The sequence below is a fragment of the Zophobas morio genome, unplaced genomic scaffold (assembly GCF_036711695.1).
Source record: "Zophobas morio isolate AGI-343-1 ecotype UQ-CSIRO unplaced genomic scaffold, CSIRO_AGI_Zmor_V1 ptg000021l, whole genome shotgun sequence".
NCBI classification, from domain to species: Eukaryota; Metazoa; Arthropoda; class Insecta; order Coleoptera; family Tenebrionidae; genus Zophobas; species Zophobas morio.
Genome location: NW_026972126.1, coordinates 18214075 through 18232622, shown reverse-complemented (window position 1 = coordinate 18232622; position 18548 = coordinate 18214075). Strand labels below are relative to the sequence as shown.

The window sequence follows — 18548 nt, the reverse complement described above, 5'->3', positions numbered from 1 at the left end:
GAACTGATAAACTGAAAAATCGAAACGTTGAAAAGTCGGAAAGTCGAGAAACGGGGAAATAAAAAAATCGATTAATCGAGAAAATGAAAAATTGCAAAATCGTGAAAAGTGAAACATCGGAGTTGAGAAGTCGAAAATTTGAAAAATTGAAAAATTAAAAGCTTGAAGAACAAAATTCGAAGAACTGAAAAACCGAAAAATCGAAACATTAAAAAATCTAGAAGTCGTGAAATGGGAAAATCAAAAAATCTATTAATCGAGAAATTGAGAAATCGAAAAATTGAAAATTTAGAAACGTCAAAAATTGAACAATTGAAAACTCGAATAATTAAGAGTCGAAAAATTGAAAAATTGTAAAACAGAAACATCAGAGTTGAGAAATCAATAAATGAAGAAATCGAGAAATCAAAAATGTGGAGAAACGAGAAATTGAAAAATCATAAAATCGAAGCTGAAACATCCAAAAATTGAAAAATTAAAAATCTGAAGATAGAAAACTCCAAGATTGAAAAATTGAAAAATCGAAACACCGAAAAGTTAAGTTATCAATAAATGGGAAAATCACAAATTCAATTAATGGAGAAATCGAAAAATTTAAAATTCGAAAACCTTAAAAATTGAAAAATTGAAAAATCGAAAAACCGAAGAGTTTAAACAAATGAAAAATCGGAAAACTGTAACATCGAAGAATGAAGAATTCGAGAAATAAAAAAAATCGAAAAATTGAAAAAGTGAAAAATCGAAAAATTGATAAACAGAAACCTGAAGAACGAAAATTTGAAGAATCGAGAAACTGTAAAATTAAAACATTGAAAAGTCGGAAAATCGAGAAATATGAAAATTAAAAAATCAAGTAATCGATAAAAAGAAAAAGAAAAAATTTAGAAACATCATAAATTGAAAAATTTCAAAATCGAAAAGTGAAGAGTCCAAAAATTGAGAAATCATAAAACTGAAACATCAGAAAGTTGAGAAATCGAAAAATGACGAAATTGAGAAGTTGAAAAATCAGAAACTGAAGATGAAAAAATTGAAGAATTGAAATACTAAAAATCGAAAATTTTAAAAACAAAAAGTGAAGAAATCAATAAGTTGGAAATTTGAAGCACCGAGATAATCGAAGAGCCGTAAAATCCTAAAACTGAAATATCGGAAAACTGAGAAATCGAAAGTTAAAAAACCGAGAAATCCAAAAGCCGAAAAATTAAAAATTAGAAAAATTGTTCAATCTATAATTTTGATTTTTGTTTCAAAAATTTCGATTTCACACGAATGCATAAAACACTAGTTCAGTACCTTTATTTTTTAACATTCAAATAACATATAAATTTTGATTAACGATTTATCATTCTTCCAATAATTTTAAAACGTTTCCAAAATTTCATAGCATTCGAATTTGCAATTTTAAAGTTAAATTGTGAAATGCTGATATTAAATTCTAATGTTTTCCAAAAATTTGATTTTAGAATTTCAAAAGAAAACTGCAGCGCCATCAGATTTTCAAAAAACATTCTTTGCTGAACGAATTAGCATTTATTAAAACGAATTATCGATTTGTTTCGGCGATGATTACAAAACTAAAAAACAGAGTGCATGTCCTTAATTGAATCTGTGCAGTTAATTAAAAATTTTCAAAGCAATACTTTCAGGAAAAATATCCGGTATTGTGAATGAAGAAGTAAAAAAAGTAATTAATACAAATACTAATTACAAGCTCCTAGAAAACAATAGTTTAATTTTAAGTGGAGAATCTATATTATATTAAGTTATATGTTATAGGTAATAAATGTAATTAGAGACATTTTTGTTGTGTATATAAATCCGCTCTTTAAGTATGCCAAAAATCGCCTCGATTACCTCCCCATAACCACAAATTGAAACATATCACTATCCGCGTTTCCCCCAAACCCACTTTCAACTTGACACCCCCCTCCTAATCCACCCTCCCATACACACAACTTCCTCCCAAACCACTTGACCCTCTCCCAAATCCGGTCCTGTAAAACAATTAAATTCTCTGCAGAGAAACCCTGCACCGTTCATTTGCATCCGCGAAGCCTCTCGCCCGTGCAGAATCAATACGAAGAATCCTCTCAAGAACTGCTGATTTTACGAACAAACAAAGCGTTTCTCTTTCTGGAATCGCGGATCCGAGTATTACATTCCTGCGATTTAATCTAGGCGGAAAATGGGCGTGTGTCTATGTAAGCAGATGTCGCGTAGCAGTTTGGTCAGTGGGCTAACAGGACGTAAAATTGGGGCTGGGGTCTTATTGCAGAGCATGGCATCCTGGAAATGCGGTGTATGTAAATAGCGCAGGATGCCAGCGACGATTTGGTTGTTATTGCGGCATATGTGCTATATTACGTTCGGCCGGGTTTGTTTTGGCGGGGGCGGTGCATATGCATCAGTTATGAGGGGATGGTGATGATTCGGGGGTTCATTAGGAGAGTTTGCGAATACTGGTTTTGTTATTAGCTAATTGGCGACTGCGTTTGTACTTTGGTAATTGCGACACTTGATACTTGTGTTTTTCTATTTAGTTAATTAATTGCAGAGTTTGGAGGTTGTTGTGGTTTGTTTGCTCGAATGCAGGGTGTTGTTGATGTTCAAGAGATTAATTTATATTTTTACAATAGCGAAGTTATCCAGCAAGCTTAGAAGTACGATTTATAAAAATTTAATATATTCCAATGACTTTGATGTGGTAGCGGTGATGGAGACTTGGCTTTCTGATTATATACCTTCCTCAGTGGTCAATATGGATAATTATAAATAGAGAGCGGATTTATAAGCACAAAAAAAAATAAGAATAAGCGCTTAAATAAGCACAACATTCTCAATAAAAAAGTTTTATTTTAAGCAAAAAAGCATTAAAAACATAATCATATTACAAATCAAAGAACACTTCTTAGAACTTTGGATAAAATATTATTACAATAATCCTAGACTTTATATTTTACACACGTATTTCAGTTTTTTTTAAAACAATTTATGATTGTAATATGTTCCAAGTTGTCCACTGTAAATTTTTTTCGCTGATCATTTAAAATGTGTTTAAAATTGGAGAATGTGCGTTCAACATCTACACTCGTTGTTGGCGCAAATTTGAATTTTGCAACTAATGTTGAATCTAACTCCAAATTTTCCACCTTCGGGCCTTATAAAACACGAGCAACGTCGGAAAGAACACCGAAATCTGCATTTTTATTTAACACTTCGTCAAGTTTTTGAGATACTCAAGTACCAATATCACCCCTTACTGCGTTTGCTTGTTGTTTAAATTCTTTCAATAACTTTATGGCATCTACCAACAACATGTTGGGTTTTTCTAACTTTTCTATTACCTCATATACGAATTGATAATTGCTTCTTATAAAAGCTAGATCTTGTCGCAAATCTTTGTTTTCCAAAATATTTATGCAATCTTTAATCGATTGAGAAGAATCTTCGCTAAACTATGTAACTACTTCCTCAAATTCTTTGATATATTTGTCATAATAAAATGTGGCCTGTAACCATGTTCCCCACCTCTTTATAATCGGCTCTGGGGGCAATGGTATGTTTGGAACTTTTTCCTTAAAATGTTGCACTCTTAGTGGGGCTTTAACAAAAATCTTCTTATCATTTGCCACTAATTTATTAACAGTAGGAAACTGCAAACGTATTCCTTCAGCCACTCTGTTTAAACCGTGGGCAATGGAAGTAGAGTGAATTAAATTGAGGTACAATATTTTTAGATTATTCCCTGCTTTCAACATATAACGAGCTGCATCCGAGATCATCAATAAAATTTTATTGGCAAAAATAGTGACGTAAGACTGTCATTTACAAATCTGGTAATCGTATTGCCATTTGTTCTATCTAACATTTGCAAACTTACGGCATACCCTCGACTAGGGAAATTTTCATTTAAGATTCCAACAATTAAACTTGCCACGTATCTTCCACAACTATCGGTTGTTTCATCGACAGCGAACCATAAATAATTATCTCCAATGCGATGTTTAATTTCGTTGTAAACTTGCTGAAACACTGGGCCTACATAATTTTTTCGAAGAGTACTTTCAACCGGAATATGTCGATTGCAGTGTTTTTCAAGGAATTCTTGAAGAGGGCCTTTCTCCAGTTTTTTTAAAGGTATATTGGACTGGATCATCATTTTACATAAATCGAAATTAAACTGAAGTTGCTCATCTTTTGTGCAACAGATTCATGTATGGTCTGCTGTTTAATTTTAGAAACTTCAAACATTTTCTTCCTTTCTACATGAAGACTCGTTCTGACATGTTGCGTCACGTTATATTTTTTATCACTTTGAATCTAAAACAACGTACATATACAGGATTAACAAAGGAAAATAGATAAAAAAAAATAGTGGGCTTACGGTTTTCACACAAGCTCTGCAGAATATTTTGTTGTTTTCTAACTTTAATTCTGGAAAATCCCTTATCCACTCATCCGGCGTCGATTTTACTTTCGGCATTCTTTTAAAATATCAGTAATATTACCAAAAAGAACTCAACATGTAACAAGGGAGAACCACGTATAACACTGTACTACGACAGATCCGATAGACTGATGGTTGTGAAATAAACGGTTCATTTACTTAAAAGTTTCCATTAGAAAAATTTTAAGGTAGGTAGTTGGGTACAATAATCCTTTTTTCTAGAAAATCTTCAACGGTCTTGCCGCAAAATGCCGAAAAAGAACATCTGGTTAAAAGCTTTAATTCATTATCAACAGAAGTAAGGATTTAAAGTCATAAAATCTATGGAGTATTTTTCCAATCCTATAATAAAATTTTATTACCCAAACGACCGGAACCTATTTACAGAAAGGGTCTTGAGTAAGTGTACTTCAATGGTCAAGTCCAGGTAAAATGCATACGATACGATACGCCTAACTAACAAGTGTTTGTCATTCCGACAAGCCCGGCATTTGAACAAAATACGCATTAAAACTCATATTCGTCGAAAAAAGCATTAACTAAGCATATAAGTTTTAATATGCATAAAATTGAAAAAAAAGCAAATAAGCATAAAAAAAAATGTGTCAAATGATTCCAAATTGTATCACAGTTACAGATATAAAAAAGTTTTGAAGTGCTTACATTTTTCACAAAAAGCATTAAACCTAGAAATCCGCTCTCTAATTATAAACTTTATAGGGCTGATCGAAAAGGGACTGAAGGGGGAATCGGAATCTATGTAAAAAACAACATCAGTGCTAAATTGGTGCTCCATGATTATAATGGTATAAGTGGCATTGAACTTTTATGTATTGAGCTTCAGCTTCAAAAATTAAGTTTTCTTATAGGTATTTTTTATAAAACTAAATGTAAGAGGATACCACTGAGTTCTTTGACAATTATGAAAATATTATCATTACTTGTGACCTGAATATCGATTTTCATTTTGACAACAGGTTACAAGAATGTTTTACCACATATGATTTTAGACAAATTATTACTGAAAGTACAAGAGTTACTGCACATCTGCTACTTTAATTGATCCCATATTTGTTAATAGTACCGATTTTATATATGAAAGTGGTGTAATTAATGCCGATCTAATTTCGGACCACAGGTTAGCATACTGCACATTAAAAATTGATGTCCCGAATATTTCGCCTAAAATTGTTACATACCGTGATTTTAAACATTTCATTTATGATCAGTTCTTACTTGATCTCCACTTAGCGCCGTTTGACAACATTTTTTATTTAATCAGTATTGATGACAAGGTCCAATATCTCAATGAATGCATCACTGAATTATTTAACTTGCATGCACCTGTAAAAACAGCAGTTGTTACGAAACCTTATGCGCCTTGGTTAACGCCTTCAATCAAGGAGCTCATTAGACTACGCAACAATGCTTTAAGTTCATATAAAAAATCTCGAACAGTGGACGACTGGACTTACTATAAAAAATTAAGAAATCTCACATTAGCAGCAATTAGACGAGAAAAAAGAGCTCTTCTCACTTTTCAGGCTCAGTCAATGAATAAAAAAGGTTTGTGGGCATCCCTCAAACGACTTAATATCCAGCATTCTGACAAATTTTCGGATACATGTTCATTTAGCCCCAGTGAAATCAATGATTATTTTTCTTCAATTTTTACTCCGCCACATAACTGTATGGATGCAACTAATGAAATTCGGAATAAAAAATACCGGGATGGAAGTAATTTCAAATTTTCGCTCACTACGGAAGATGAGGTTTTAGACATAATTTCTGCTCTAAAATCAAATGCGTCAGGATATGATGGAATTACCCTTCAGATGATCCAATTATGCTTCTGTGTTATATGTAAACATATGGCACACATTATCAACTGCTGTTTAGAGACTGGTTTTTTTCCACAAAGTTGGAAAATGGCCCTTGTCCGTCCTGTTCCCAAATCAACTGTTGTCAAATCGTTATCTGATGTACGGCCTATAAGTATCCTTCCAGCGTAACAAAAATCCTTGAGAAAGTTATTTATAAACAGATTTATAATTACATCTCTGCTGAGGGCACTCTAACAGAAGATCAATCTGGTTTTCGTACAGGCTTCAGTACAACTTCTATTTTAGCAGTCGCAGTGGATGACTGTATAGACTCCATTGATAAAAACTATGCAGCTGTAGCTATCTTTCTAGACTTCTCTAAGGCTTTTGATACGCTGGATCACAATCTACTATGTGCTAAATTGCAGTACTATGGTTTTGATTTAACTACGACTAATTTTTTTAGATCATATCTTTCCAATCGTTATCAACAAGTTGTACTTGAATCAGGAAAATTTGAATTAGCATTAATTATATCGGGTGTCCCTCAGGGATCGATCTTAGGACCCATCTTATTTATTATATATACCTACTGCCCAATTGCTAAGCATGCCTTCATCAAGTAAAAAAAGAGCGTTTGCTGACGATACGCAACTTTTGCTTAATTTTCAGCCTTCCCTAGTTGAGGATGCGTGTAATGATGTAAATAAAGATCTTGTGAATATTGTTAAAGCTGCGTCTTCAATCAATTTAAAACTTAATGCTGATAAATGCAAACTAATGTGCTTTGCACCTAAAAAACTCCGAATGGCTATTGCTAATAATATAGATATTAGAATTGGAAATAAGAAGCTGCCTGTTTTGCAAACTGTAAAGAACTTAGGCCTCTTTATTGATGATGATTTTAAATTTAAATCTCATGTTTCGAGCGTCATAAAAAATTGTTATTTGGGGCTAAAAATGCTTTATTCCAATTTTTTAATTTTGAACTTCAAACCCAGGAAAAAATTGTGTGAAGCGTTAGTATTATCTCATATTAACTACTGTTTTATAATATACTATCCATTTCTTGACACAAAAATCGTCTTCAAAAAATTCAAAATAACTGCTGCCGCTTTATTTTTGGGTTGAGGAAATATGACCATGTGTCAGCCAAAATTCGTGAACTTGGGTGGATGAAGCTGGACGTAGTATTTGTATATCGGTTGTTTAAAACTCCATCACCTCCGTACTTGCGTAGGAAGTTTCGCTCAAGACAAAGTATTTTAGATACTAATACACCACTAAGGAACCTTCAGCAGTTGTCAATGCCAAGATTTTTTACCTCTATTTTTTGTAAATCATTGTCACTTAACATTATTAAGTCTTATAATAAGTTTAATTCTGAATTGCTGTACTGTACTTCTGTGAACAGCTTTCGGAAAAAAATAAAAAACATTCTGTTGCACTCGGAATCGTCATAAATTTAGCTATCTGGGACGCCTATATTTGTAGATATATATTCTGTATCCAAATTCTTAATATTTACTGTTAAATTATTGTGTAAATTATATATTTTTGTTGTGGTTATTATATACATATTTATATTATTATTGTCTTCGTAACTATTGCATCTCTAAATTAATTTTATTATTTTATTGTTTTTGCATTGAATATTTATTTTGTAAGGTTGAGTGGAATAGCCTATGGCTAGACTCTGCCTAATCATGTATTATTTTAACATGAATAAAGTCCTATGTTTGTATGTGTACGAACAACAGTACTACGGATAACAGTAGGAACGTGAAGATAACTACAGTGCTAACTACTCTGGGTACTAGTTGAACGTGCACCCTGAATAGTCCTTGTCGTACTTCACCGACGATGTTGGCATCAATTCGTTCTACTATTATTTCAACATCTACCACCCTCATTGGTTGGGTGGTCAAGAATTCGACTACAAGAACGATCGTCGTGGTGAACACTACATATACGTGTACCAACAAATCGTGGCGCGCTTCTACCTGGAACGTTTTTCTAATGGTTTTTGAGAAATTCCTTTCTAGATCTAGGAAGTACCTACTTTTCGAAACTGGCTATTACCCGTCGTTGTAGTACCCCAATGGTTGGCAATTTCCAGTGAGACCCAACTATGCCCACTTGTACGAATACTTCTACAATTATGGACAGAGGTACGGAAACAACAAGTACGCTTACAGCTACACCCACGTCCAAGATTATGAAAGAAGAATCCGTGATGCCATCGACAGAGGATATGTCTACACTGTAAGTATTCACGAATTTTACTTGTCAAGTCTAAAAAATCAATGTTTAGCATGAGGGACAAAAGGTCAATTTGTACTTCGAAGAGGGTGTCAACACTCTTGGAAACTTGGTCCAGTCCAACCCCGATTTCCCTGACAGGTACTACTACGGAGCTTTGCACGTCTTTGCCCATCACCTCCTAGGGTATTCCTACCAACCCGTAGACAAGTACCACGCCACTCCTTCCGCTCTCGAACACTACGAAACATCCCTTCGTGACCTAGCCTTCTACCAGTTCTACAAGAGGATCGCCTTATACTACCAGAAGTACCAATCTCGTTTCCCTGCTTACACCGAACACGACTTGATCTATGAAGGTGTTGAAGTAAAGAATATCGAATTCGACCGTCTTATCACCTACTTCGACTACTTCTACTCTGACGTGAGCAACGCCATTTATGTTACTCCACAAGAGTACGAAAACGACAAAGTCCAAGTCAGAGTACGCCAACAGTGTTTGAACTAGAAGGTTTTCACCTACAAGGTGTACGTAAACTCCGAGAAAGAGCAAGACGCTGTTGTCAGAGTGTACATTGGACCTAAATATGATGAATACAGACGCTACATTAACATCAGCCAGAACCATGCCAACTTCGTCGTTTTTGACCACTTCAAGTACCAGTTGAAGTCTGGTGAAAATGTTATCGAACGTAACTCTCATCAAACTCCGTACTACCAAAACGACCGCACTAGCTTCAAGCAGTTATACCAACAGGTTCTTGGTGCTTTCAGTGGAAATGGCGACTACCAAGTTTACAACAACGAGGCTTACTACGGCTTCCCCCGAAGGTACTAATTTGGATTCTTTTCATGAATAATGGTTTAATTTGGTTTTTGTGTGCAGGTTCCTTTTGCCTAAAGATACTTATGGTGGTTTTGAATTCCAGTTCTACGTGATTGTGAGCCAATACGTTCCCAACAAATACCAACAACGAGTACTACTATACCAAAGTTGGTACCGGAGACAAGTACAGTGATGGTTACCCATTGGGCTACCCATTCGAGCGTCCCATCTACCACAATCAAGTGTTCTATATCATCCCTAACTCGTACTTCTACACCGCTAAGATCTACCACAGAAATGAAGATGAAATCAATACTTCTACTACAATTTTAGGCTTAATTTCGACAAATTTTTGAACATTTTCGAAACTTAACTAAACACATTCTATTGAAGATTTCAGGCCCCAGAAGTCACTTCCGGTGTCATTTCTTCAAAAACTCTAACCATTTTTCCAGAATTGATCACTGAAATATAGCAATTTTTAAAAATATGTATCAATAAATTCGGATTTCAATCGAATATTTCGAAAATATTGCTCCGCGACCCCTGACATGCTATATTTTTGGCATCAGCACGTCAACATCTATAACCCTGAATTTTTAGTTGATTTTTGAACAACTTTTCCAAAAATAAATTTTTCCAATATGTGTACCTTGGGAAAAATTCCGACTAATTTTCGACCATTTTCTTGTAGATTTCTGACCGTAAAAGTCACTTTCGGCCTCATTTTTTCGATAACTCCAACCGGTTTTCCAGAATCGCCTAATTTAATGTCGCAATTTTTAAAAATTTAAAAAAATTCGAATTTCACTGACATCTTAAATACAATAGGGTTAACTGAAAAAGTACTTTCTTCTCCATCTTGAGTACCAAAGAATGCGGAGATCAAAATAAGTAAAAGAAAACGATTAGGGAAATTTAGTTGCAGAGAAAAATCGTATCAATAGAATGATACAATCCATAAAGCAAACAAAATTTATAATGTTTATTGGAAACTTTCAACGAAAAACATGGAAATTTTATAGCATATACCGGGTGTCTGGAAAATGGCTGATTAACTCTTCAGTACGTTATACTTTTTATCTTTTTGTTTTAATATGTGTAAACTTCTTTTCAGAACATGAAATTTAAAACACGTTTAAAATGGAAAATCCATATTTCTTTGCAAAAATGTACCATTTTAACAATATTTCAAGGTTCTTATTGTGAAAAAATGGCTATTATGTATATTAAGAAATACAAGGCAAAATATAAGCCCCGCCCACCCAACCTATCTCAATTGTGATGATTTTCTTTTATTCGTCGTGAGCCAAGAAGGTGGAGCTTAACTGCAAAATCTTTATTTCTCTACGAGAAATTAAAAACATGTTTTCGAGCATCGTGTTGTTCAAAGAATACTATGTATATTACGGGAAAAACAAGCCAAAAATTAAGCCCCACCCATATCCATCCGACGCTCAATTGTGATGAATTTCTCATTCGTTGTCAGACCGCGGGGCGGAGCCTAATTGCAAAATCGATACTTTACCGATACCTTCGCTGCGTATTTATCTCACAACGGCAACGTCAGCGGCAAGTTTATAAATCGACCTTAAAACATCTCCAAGATTTCAAGGTATGCGGTTTTGTAGATTCAAAATTAAATTGCAAAATGTTTTATCATTTTTTTTTCCAAAAAACTCAATATTGAAGTGACGTCATCACATGATATCCCTAATATAAATGAAAATTTGACAACAACAACTAATAAAAATTCGGGGTGGCAGATAGACGGACAGACAGACAGACGGAAACGGGTGACCTATTTTTCATAATGTAGGTGTCATGAAGGATCTTTATGAAAATTAGATTTTCGAAAAAAACTCTGCGTTGTCAATTAAACAATTATACGCTGCGTAATTTTCTCTTAAAAAAATAAGAACCAAAAATATAATATCCATGTATTGTCAATTGTTGTTTATTAGGAGTATAAAATATACTTTTTTTTTTATTTATCATATAGAAATATCATAATTAATTATTATAATAATATTGTATAAAAAAAATTAAAGTAAAATGTGTAATTTACCAACTAAAGTAACAAGTATATATGTACAAATGCTAGAGCAGTATTTATAACTTATTCTATTTTTTAAAATACAAATTAGTGTTCAATCATAGGGTTTTAGCCTTCGGTATTTTTATCCTTATCATTTAATACAGTTATTTCTAGCCTATAGTGACTAAAACGAGTGATATAAATATCAGTTCTTAAATGAGTAATAAAGCGTGTGAAAACGGCACCAATAATTATTATTGTTGCACCTAATTTCGTTGTTGGAACAGTCAAACAAGCAAATATTTAAATAGTTTATTTCTCTCTCCCTTTCTATAGCGCGTCGTTATATGCCGATGTTCAGACTCAGTTCAGACCGGTCTCGGTATCCTCGACACCGACACCAACCCGACACCGACACTGAGTTCGAGCTCGCAGCTCCAACTCGACATCCTATTCCGGCGCGCGTCGTATACGTGTTCTAAAATACGAAAAGAAGGGAGATAAAACTCCAAAAACATAATTTTATAAAAGTAAAATTGGCAACACTGCCCGCTCCTAATGCGTGAATATCTCCGGTAGTCATTAATCACTGTCGATTATTATTAATAAAACACGCTGTTATTTTTCATTAATAAATAAACCAATAACACGTTTAATAAGATATTTATAAATCACAAACAAAAACAAAACCAACAAAAGAAAAATCTTTTAAAGCATAACTACTTAAACACTAGAGAAGATGTTAAAAATGTCTGCCTTGCGCATATAAGTAAGCTCATAATGTCTCCAAATTTTGATCATTTTTTGTAAGTCTTAGTCATCAATAGTTGCTAAGATAAAACTGAATTTGGCAATGACATACTTTGTAAGAAAAGAGAGGGTGGGTGGGCGGGGCTAGTAGCTACCAAGATAAGACTAATTTTGGCAAATGAGAAACTTTCTAAACAAAGAGGGGGTGGGTGGGTGGGGCTAGTAGCTGCTAAGTTGAGACCGATTTTGGCAAATGAGAAACCTAAGAAAAGAGGGGGTGGGTGGGTGAGGCTAGTAGCTGCTAACTAACATAAAACATATTTTGGCAAATTGTATACCCTCTAAGAATGGAAAGGGTGGGTGGGTGGGGCTAGTAGCTGCTAAGTTAAGACTTATTTTGGCAAATATGAGCCCTCTAAGAAAATAGGGGGCCGGGGGGTGGGTTCAGCACCTAGTAAAATAAGATTCAGAATTTTTAAAAATTACAGAAGTTTCGTCATTTTAGAAAATCATTACACTTTTGTAAAATTATTAAAGAAACTTGACATATGTTCGCGGTATACCTACAATTCAAAAATCTTCTTTAAACTAACTTCGTCCAAATACATAAATGCTGTTAAATATTTACTATCAGAATGTTGGAGGGTCTTTCTCTAGCCTTGGCCACTCGCCTTTTATTTTCTTAGAGGGTATGTCATCTGCCAAAATCAGTTTTATCTTCACAAATATTAGCCCCGCCCACCCGCCCTTTATTTTCTCAGAAAGTATGTCATATGCCAGCATCAGTCTTATCTTAGCAAATACTAACCCCGCCCACCCGCCCATTATTTTCTTATAGAGTAGGTCCTTTGCCAGAATTAGTCTTGTCATGGGAAGCACTAGCCTCACCCACCTGCCCTTTGTCTGCTCGTTAAGTCATTTGACATCATCAGTTTTATCTTAGGAAATACTCACCCCGCCCACCCGCCCGTTATTTTCTTTGCGAATAGCTCCTTTGCCAAATTCAGTTTTATCTTCGCAAGTACTAGCCCCACTCGCCCGCCCTTTATTTTCTTAGAAAGTATGTCATATGCCAACATCAGTCTTATCTTAGCAAATACTAACCCCGCCCACTCGCCCATTATTTTCTTATAGAATAGGTCCTTTGCCAAAATTAGTCTTGTCATGGCAAGTACTAGACCCGCCCACCCGCCCTTTATTTTCTTAGAACGTAGGTCCTTTGCCAAAATCAGTCTTATCTTGGCAAGTACTAGCTCTACCCACCCACCCTTTATTTTCTCAGAGAGTATGTTATTTGACAATACCAGTCTTAGCAAATACTAACCCCGCCCACCCGCCCATTATTTTCTTATAGAGTAGGTTCTTTGCCAAAATTAGTCTTGTCATGGCAAGTACTAACCCCGCCCACCCGCCCTTTGTTTTTTCCCGCCCGGTATACTTGTTGATATAAATTTGTATTTAGTTTTCTTTGTTGTATTTTAGTTTTTGTAACCTGACTTGACCTGACCTGACCTAGCATTCATTTCAATTTGCTGCCTATGGTTAATACTTTGCAGAAATTTACAATATTTTTGAGTAAAAAAGTAAGAGAAAATTTGCAGAAGCTGGAAAGACGGAAACTGGATTAAGATATAGATATTAAAACACCGCTAGTTGTGTTTTGTTAATTCAGTTCTTATTTAACTCTGTAGTTCATTATTGTGCTTTAGTATTACTTTTGTAATTAGGTTATCTTTAATTGTTGTTAGATTCCATGTAGAACACACACCAAGTTTAATAATTTCCATAGTAGGAGCATTCTCTCTAAACAGTGGCACATCTCCGAGCGGATTTATTTATGAAATTAATTCTAACAACCATACTTCCTTGTTTCCAACTCCTTCAAGTCACGTAGCGAATTTGTAAGTTAACCAAGACAGATATAACGCAAACTATAATATCTTCGGCAGAGTTCTATCACACTTAAAAAAAAACAACTCCATTCTGTTGTCACGTTCCCATAGATCACACAAGACATCCATAAATGATTATCATATCGCAGCGTGCTGTGAATTCAACCCTCCACATTTGCCGCTTTGTTGAAAAAAAAAAAATCAGTTATACAACCCACAATACACATCACACTAAAAATACTTTAATAAAAAAATTTAATTGCGGTTTGTGACAAACACCGAAGAGGGTATGTCACATCTGACAACCCACCCACCCACCTTCTACATTATTCACTCTTATCGCAAAAATAAACCATAGACGGACACGCGTATTTTGAAATTTTAATCCACTCTAAAATCTCGCCCACGCCATCGCCAGCTCCGAATGATTGAATTAAATCTTAATTTTCTGTTCTGCTTTACGGCTTTGGAGCTCCTAGTAACTTTAATGTGCTTGCCCTTTAAACAACGGGCGAAAATTCTGAGATATGTATTTGAATTATTTATACGGACGTTACGCAACCACATCTTTATGACTTAGTGTGAAGACAACATAAATAAGCTCGCGAGATAAATAACTGGAGCAACACCCACATCCATTTTCTAGTCACTCTGCTTTGATGCCGCGTTGGTAACAAGCAAAACTTTTACGTTTCTAACGTTATTAGGTAAGGCTCGGATAATATGCAAAATGCATTTTTTGCATTTTTTTTTGCATTTGTTGCATATAATTGGTGAAAATTTTAATTTTAATACTAGAGAGCGGATTTCTAGGTTTAATGCTTTTTGTGAAAAATGTAAGCACTTCAAAATTTTTTTATATCTGTAACTATGATACAATTTGGAGTCATTTGACACATTTTTTTAATGCTTATTTGCTTTTTTTTCAATTTTATGCATATTAAAACTTATATGCTTATTTAATGCTTTTTTCGACGAATATGAGTTTTAATGCATATTTTGTTCAAATGCCGGCCTTGCCGGGATGACAAATACTTGTTAGTTAGCCGTATCGTATCGTATGCATTTTACCTGGACTTGACCATTGAAGTACACTTACTCAAGACCCTTTCTGTGAATAGGTTCCGGTCGTTTGGGTAATAAAATTTTATTATAGGATTGGAAAAATACTCCATTGATTTTATGACTTTAAATCCTTACTTCCGTTGATAATGAATTAAAGCTTTTAACCAGATGTTCTTTTTCGGCATTTTGCGACAAGACCGTTGAAGATTTTCTAGAAAAAAGGATTATTGTACCCAACTGCCTACCTTAAAATTTTTCTAATGGAAACTTTTAAGTAAATGAACCGTTTATTTCACAACCATCAGTCTGTCGCATCTGTCGTTGTACAGTGTTATACGTGGTTCTCCCTTGTTACATGTTGAGTTCTTTTTGGTAATATTACTAATATTTTATTATTATTATTATTATTAATATTATTATTGTACATTGGCTAACAGGTTTTTTAAAACCCAATTACAAGCCAAGTTAAAACATGTATATTGATTTCATCAGTTTAAGCACAATTGCAGCTATACTACTGCAAGTCCCAGTTAGGTAAGCTCAGATAATAATTATAAAATACAATAAGTACCATTATGTATACTCTTAAAATGTAATGAAACCATGAATAATTTTCTATTAGGTACCAGTGTTGGTGTTTAACCCCTTTGTATTGTCATTTATGAAAACATCTTTTTAATTGATTCAGCTTGCAGTTAAAAATATCAACATCTTTCTCAACGCTGCAGTAGCTTAGTATCATCTGATTTAGAGGCGAAAACATAAGCATATTAGTTCTAGCACGAAGTGGCTGAAAAATATGATGATACCGGCAGTTGATTCTAGGTGTATGTAGAGAAATTTGATTCAAAATATATTTACATTCAACTACATTTTGTATTATTTTAAATAAAATTACCGATGCTTGCATGGATCTTCTGATAGAAAGACTTTGTAGAGCGAAACGAGATAGTAGCAGGTCCTGTGGAAAGTTACGAATAGGATAAAAACCATCTACGAAGAATGCACAAAACTTCAAAAAGCGTCTTTGAATCTTTTCAAGATCTGAACAATATATTTTATAGCATGGAGACCAGATTGTAGATGCATATTCAATTTTACTGCGAACAAAGACGATATAGAGTGTCATGATTGTGGAGGTGTCATTAAATGATTTGGAGTTACGAATAACGAAACCTAGACATTTATACGCATCATCTGAAATTTTTCTTATATGACATGAAAACGATAATTTAGCGTCAAATGTTACCCCAAGATCATTGACGACATTAGGTCTATTCAAGATAACATCATCTATGCTATAGTGATAATTTACTTTGTATTCATTTCTAGTAAATGACATAGCATAACACTTAGTTTTATTAATATTCAAATGGTTTAGGGTACACCAATTTAATATATTTTGTAAGTCCTGCTGTAACATTGAACAATCAGATGTATTTTTTATTTCATGGTAAATCTTAAGGTCATCAGCATACAACAGATGTTTAGTATAAAGTGTTTCCGTGATGTCATTTATATATAAAACAAAGAGGAGAGGTCCAAGAACTGACCCTTGTGGTACACCAGATGATTGGGTAAATGTGTAAGAGGTAAAACCCCTATAATTCACATATGTAGACCTATTAGATAAATAGGAATTTAGTAAAAGAATAAAAGAGTCTGAGAATCCAAAACATTCAAGTTTATCAAGGAGCAATGTGTGATTAATACTATCAAACGCCCTGGAGAAATCCAGATATATAACGTCCACCTGATTACCTCTATCAAGGCATTCGGATATATATTGAGTTTTAGATAAAAGGTTTGTGACTGTAGATCTTTTATAAATGAATCCATGCTGATGTTCGGATATAATTTTGTTAATATGGAACGCTATTAAGTCTGATATGATAAATTCAAATATTTTGGCAAAATTACACATTATAGAGATTGGTCTATAGTTCTCAACCAAACATTTGTCACCTTTTTTGAAAACGGGGCATGTACGTGTCAATTTAAATATATCTGGATAGCTACATGTGTTTATTATTAAATTGAAAATCTTACACAATGGTTTGGCAAAAATATATGCACAATCCTTAATCATAAATGCAGGTATAAAGTCTGGTCCAGCTGTCATGAATGTTTTTAATCGCTTAATTGCCTTGAGTACATCATTTTCTTCTATTTTATTAATATTTAGACAAGAGTTATGTAGAACTTTATGTTGGAGATTATTGCAGTTAGTTGTATCCTCGGTTATATCATTATGATCTTTATACGTTGATGCAAAGAATGATGCAAATAAATCTGCAATGTTTTGCGGATCGGTGTGTTCTTCATTATTATAGGTGAAACAATGCGGTAGATCAGAAAATTTCCTTTTGGAGTTAACAAAAGCCCAGAATTTATTTGGATTTGTTTTTATGCTTGCTTCCATAGACTCAACATATTCGTTATATGCTTTAGCAGCATCTCGTTTAATAGTTTTTCTAAGAGAACTCATATTATTATAATGGACAATATTTTTAGTACGCTTATATTTTTTCCATTCTCTGTGTTTTAATTTTATATTTTTTATTATCCCCAATGTAAACCAGATAGGATAAGATGTTTTTATGGATTTTTTCTTGGGCACTGATTTCTCAAATAACATATTAAGATGTTCATAAAATAAATTCAAAGCATCAGAAGGATCACTAGAATTATGAATCATTGACCAATCATACCTAAATATTTCATCATAGAGTTGACTAAAATTCGCCTTCTTAAAATTAAAGCCACCTTTCGATCTATAGGTTAGAGTATGAGTGTTATGTTTTATACTTAAGTCAATTAACAGAGGTGGGTGATGATTATCTTCCTGTAATACAGGATCATTAGCACGAGTGACAATACAACGCGTAAAATTATGAAAAATAAGATCTAGAATTCTGCCATTTATATTAACAATATGATTAGATTGTTCTAAGGTAAAGAGTTTTTCTAGAATCTGTACCGCATGTGATGCCTTTGATATTCCTATTTCAGGGATATTAAAATCACCTAGAATTACAATTCTGTTGTTGTATAAACACTCAAGAGACATAATAGAGTCAACAAGAGCATCATACTCTTCAACATTTATACCTGGTGGAATATATAGCACAATGACGTATATGAATCTAGATGATAAAAATACTTTAACACAAAGTAAATCAATTATGTCTGGAACATTGGGAACCTCCAATTGGACTGCTCTATAGGATTTATCAACCGCCAACATAACACCACCACCTCTTTGTTTATTCAACAAGTGATACTTGCGATCACCTCGAAAAACATTGTACAGGGAAAGATTAAAAAGTTCACAACTATTAATAGTAGAATTTAACCACGTTTCCGTAAATGCAATCACCTTGAAATGGTCTATAAGAGATGCATTATACAAGATGTTTGTTTTAGTATTTAGACCTCTAAC

General features: G+C 33.8%; 1 protein-coding gene and 1 pseudogene across 1 annotated transcript in view; one reads left to right on the top strand and one right to left on the bottom strand.

The window, feature by feature from the left end:
- Positions 1-11903, top strand: part of LOC135132926 (hexamerin-like) — a 59709-nt pseudogene extending 47806 nt beyond the window's left edge.
- The window catches only part of LOC135131751 (uncharacterized), a 230190-nt gene that overhangs the window by 152110 nt on the left and 59532 nt on the right, over positions 1-18548 (bottom strand). The gene's annotated exons all lie outside the window — the stretch shown is intronic.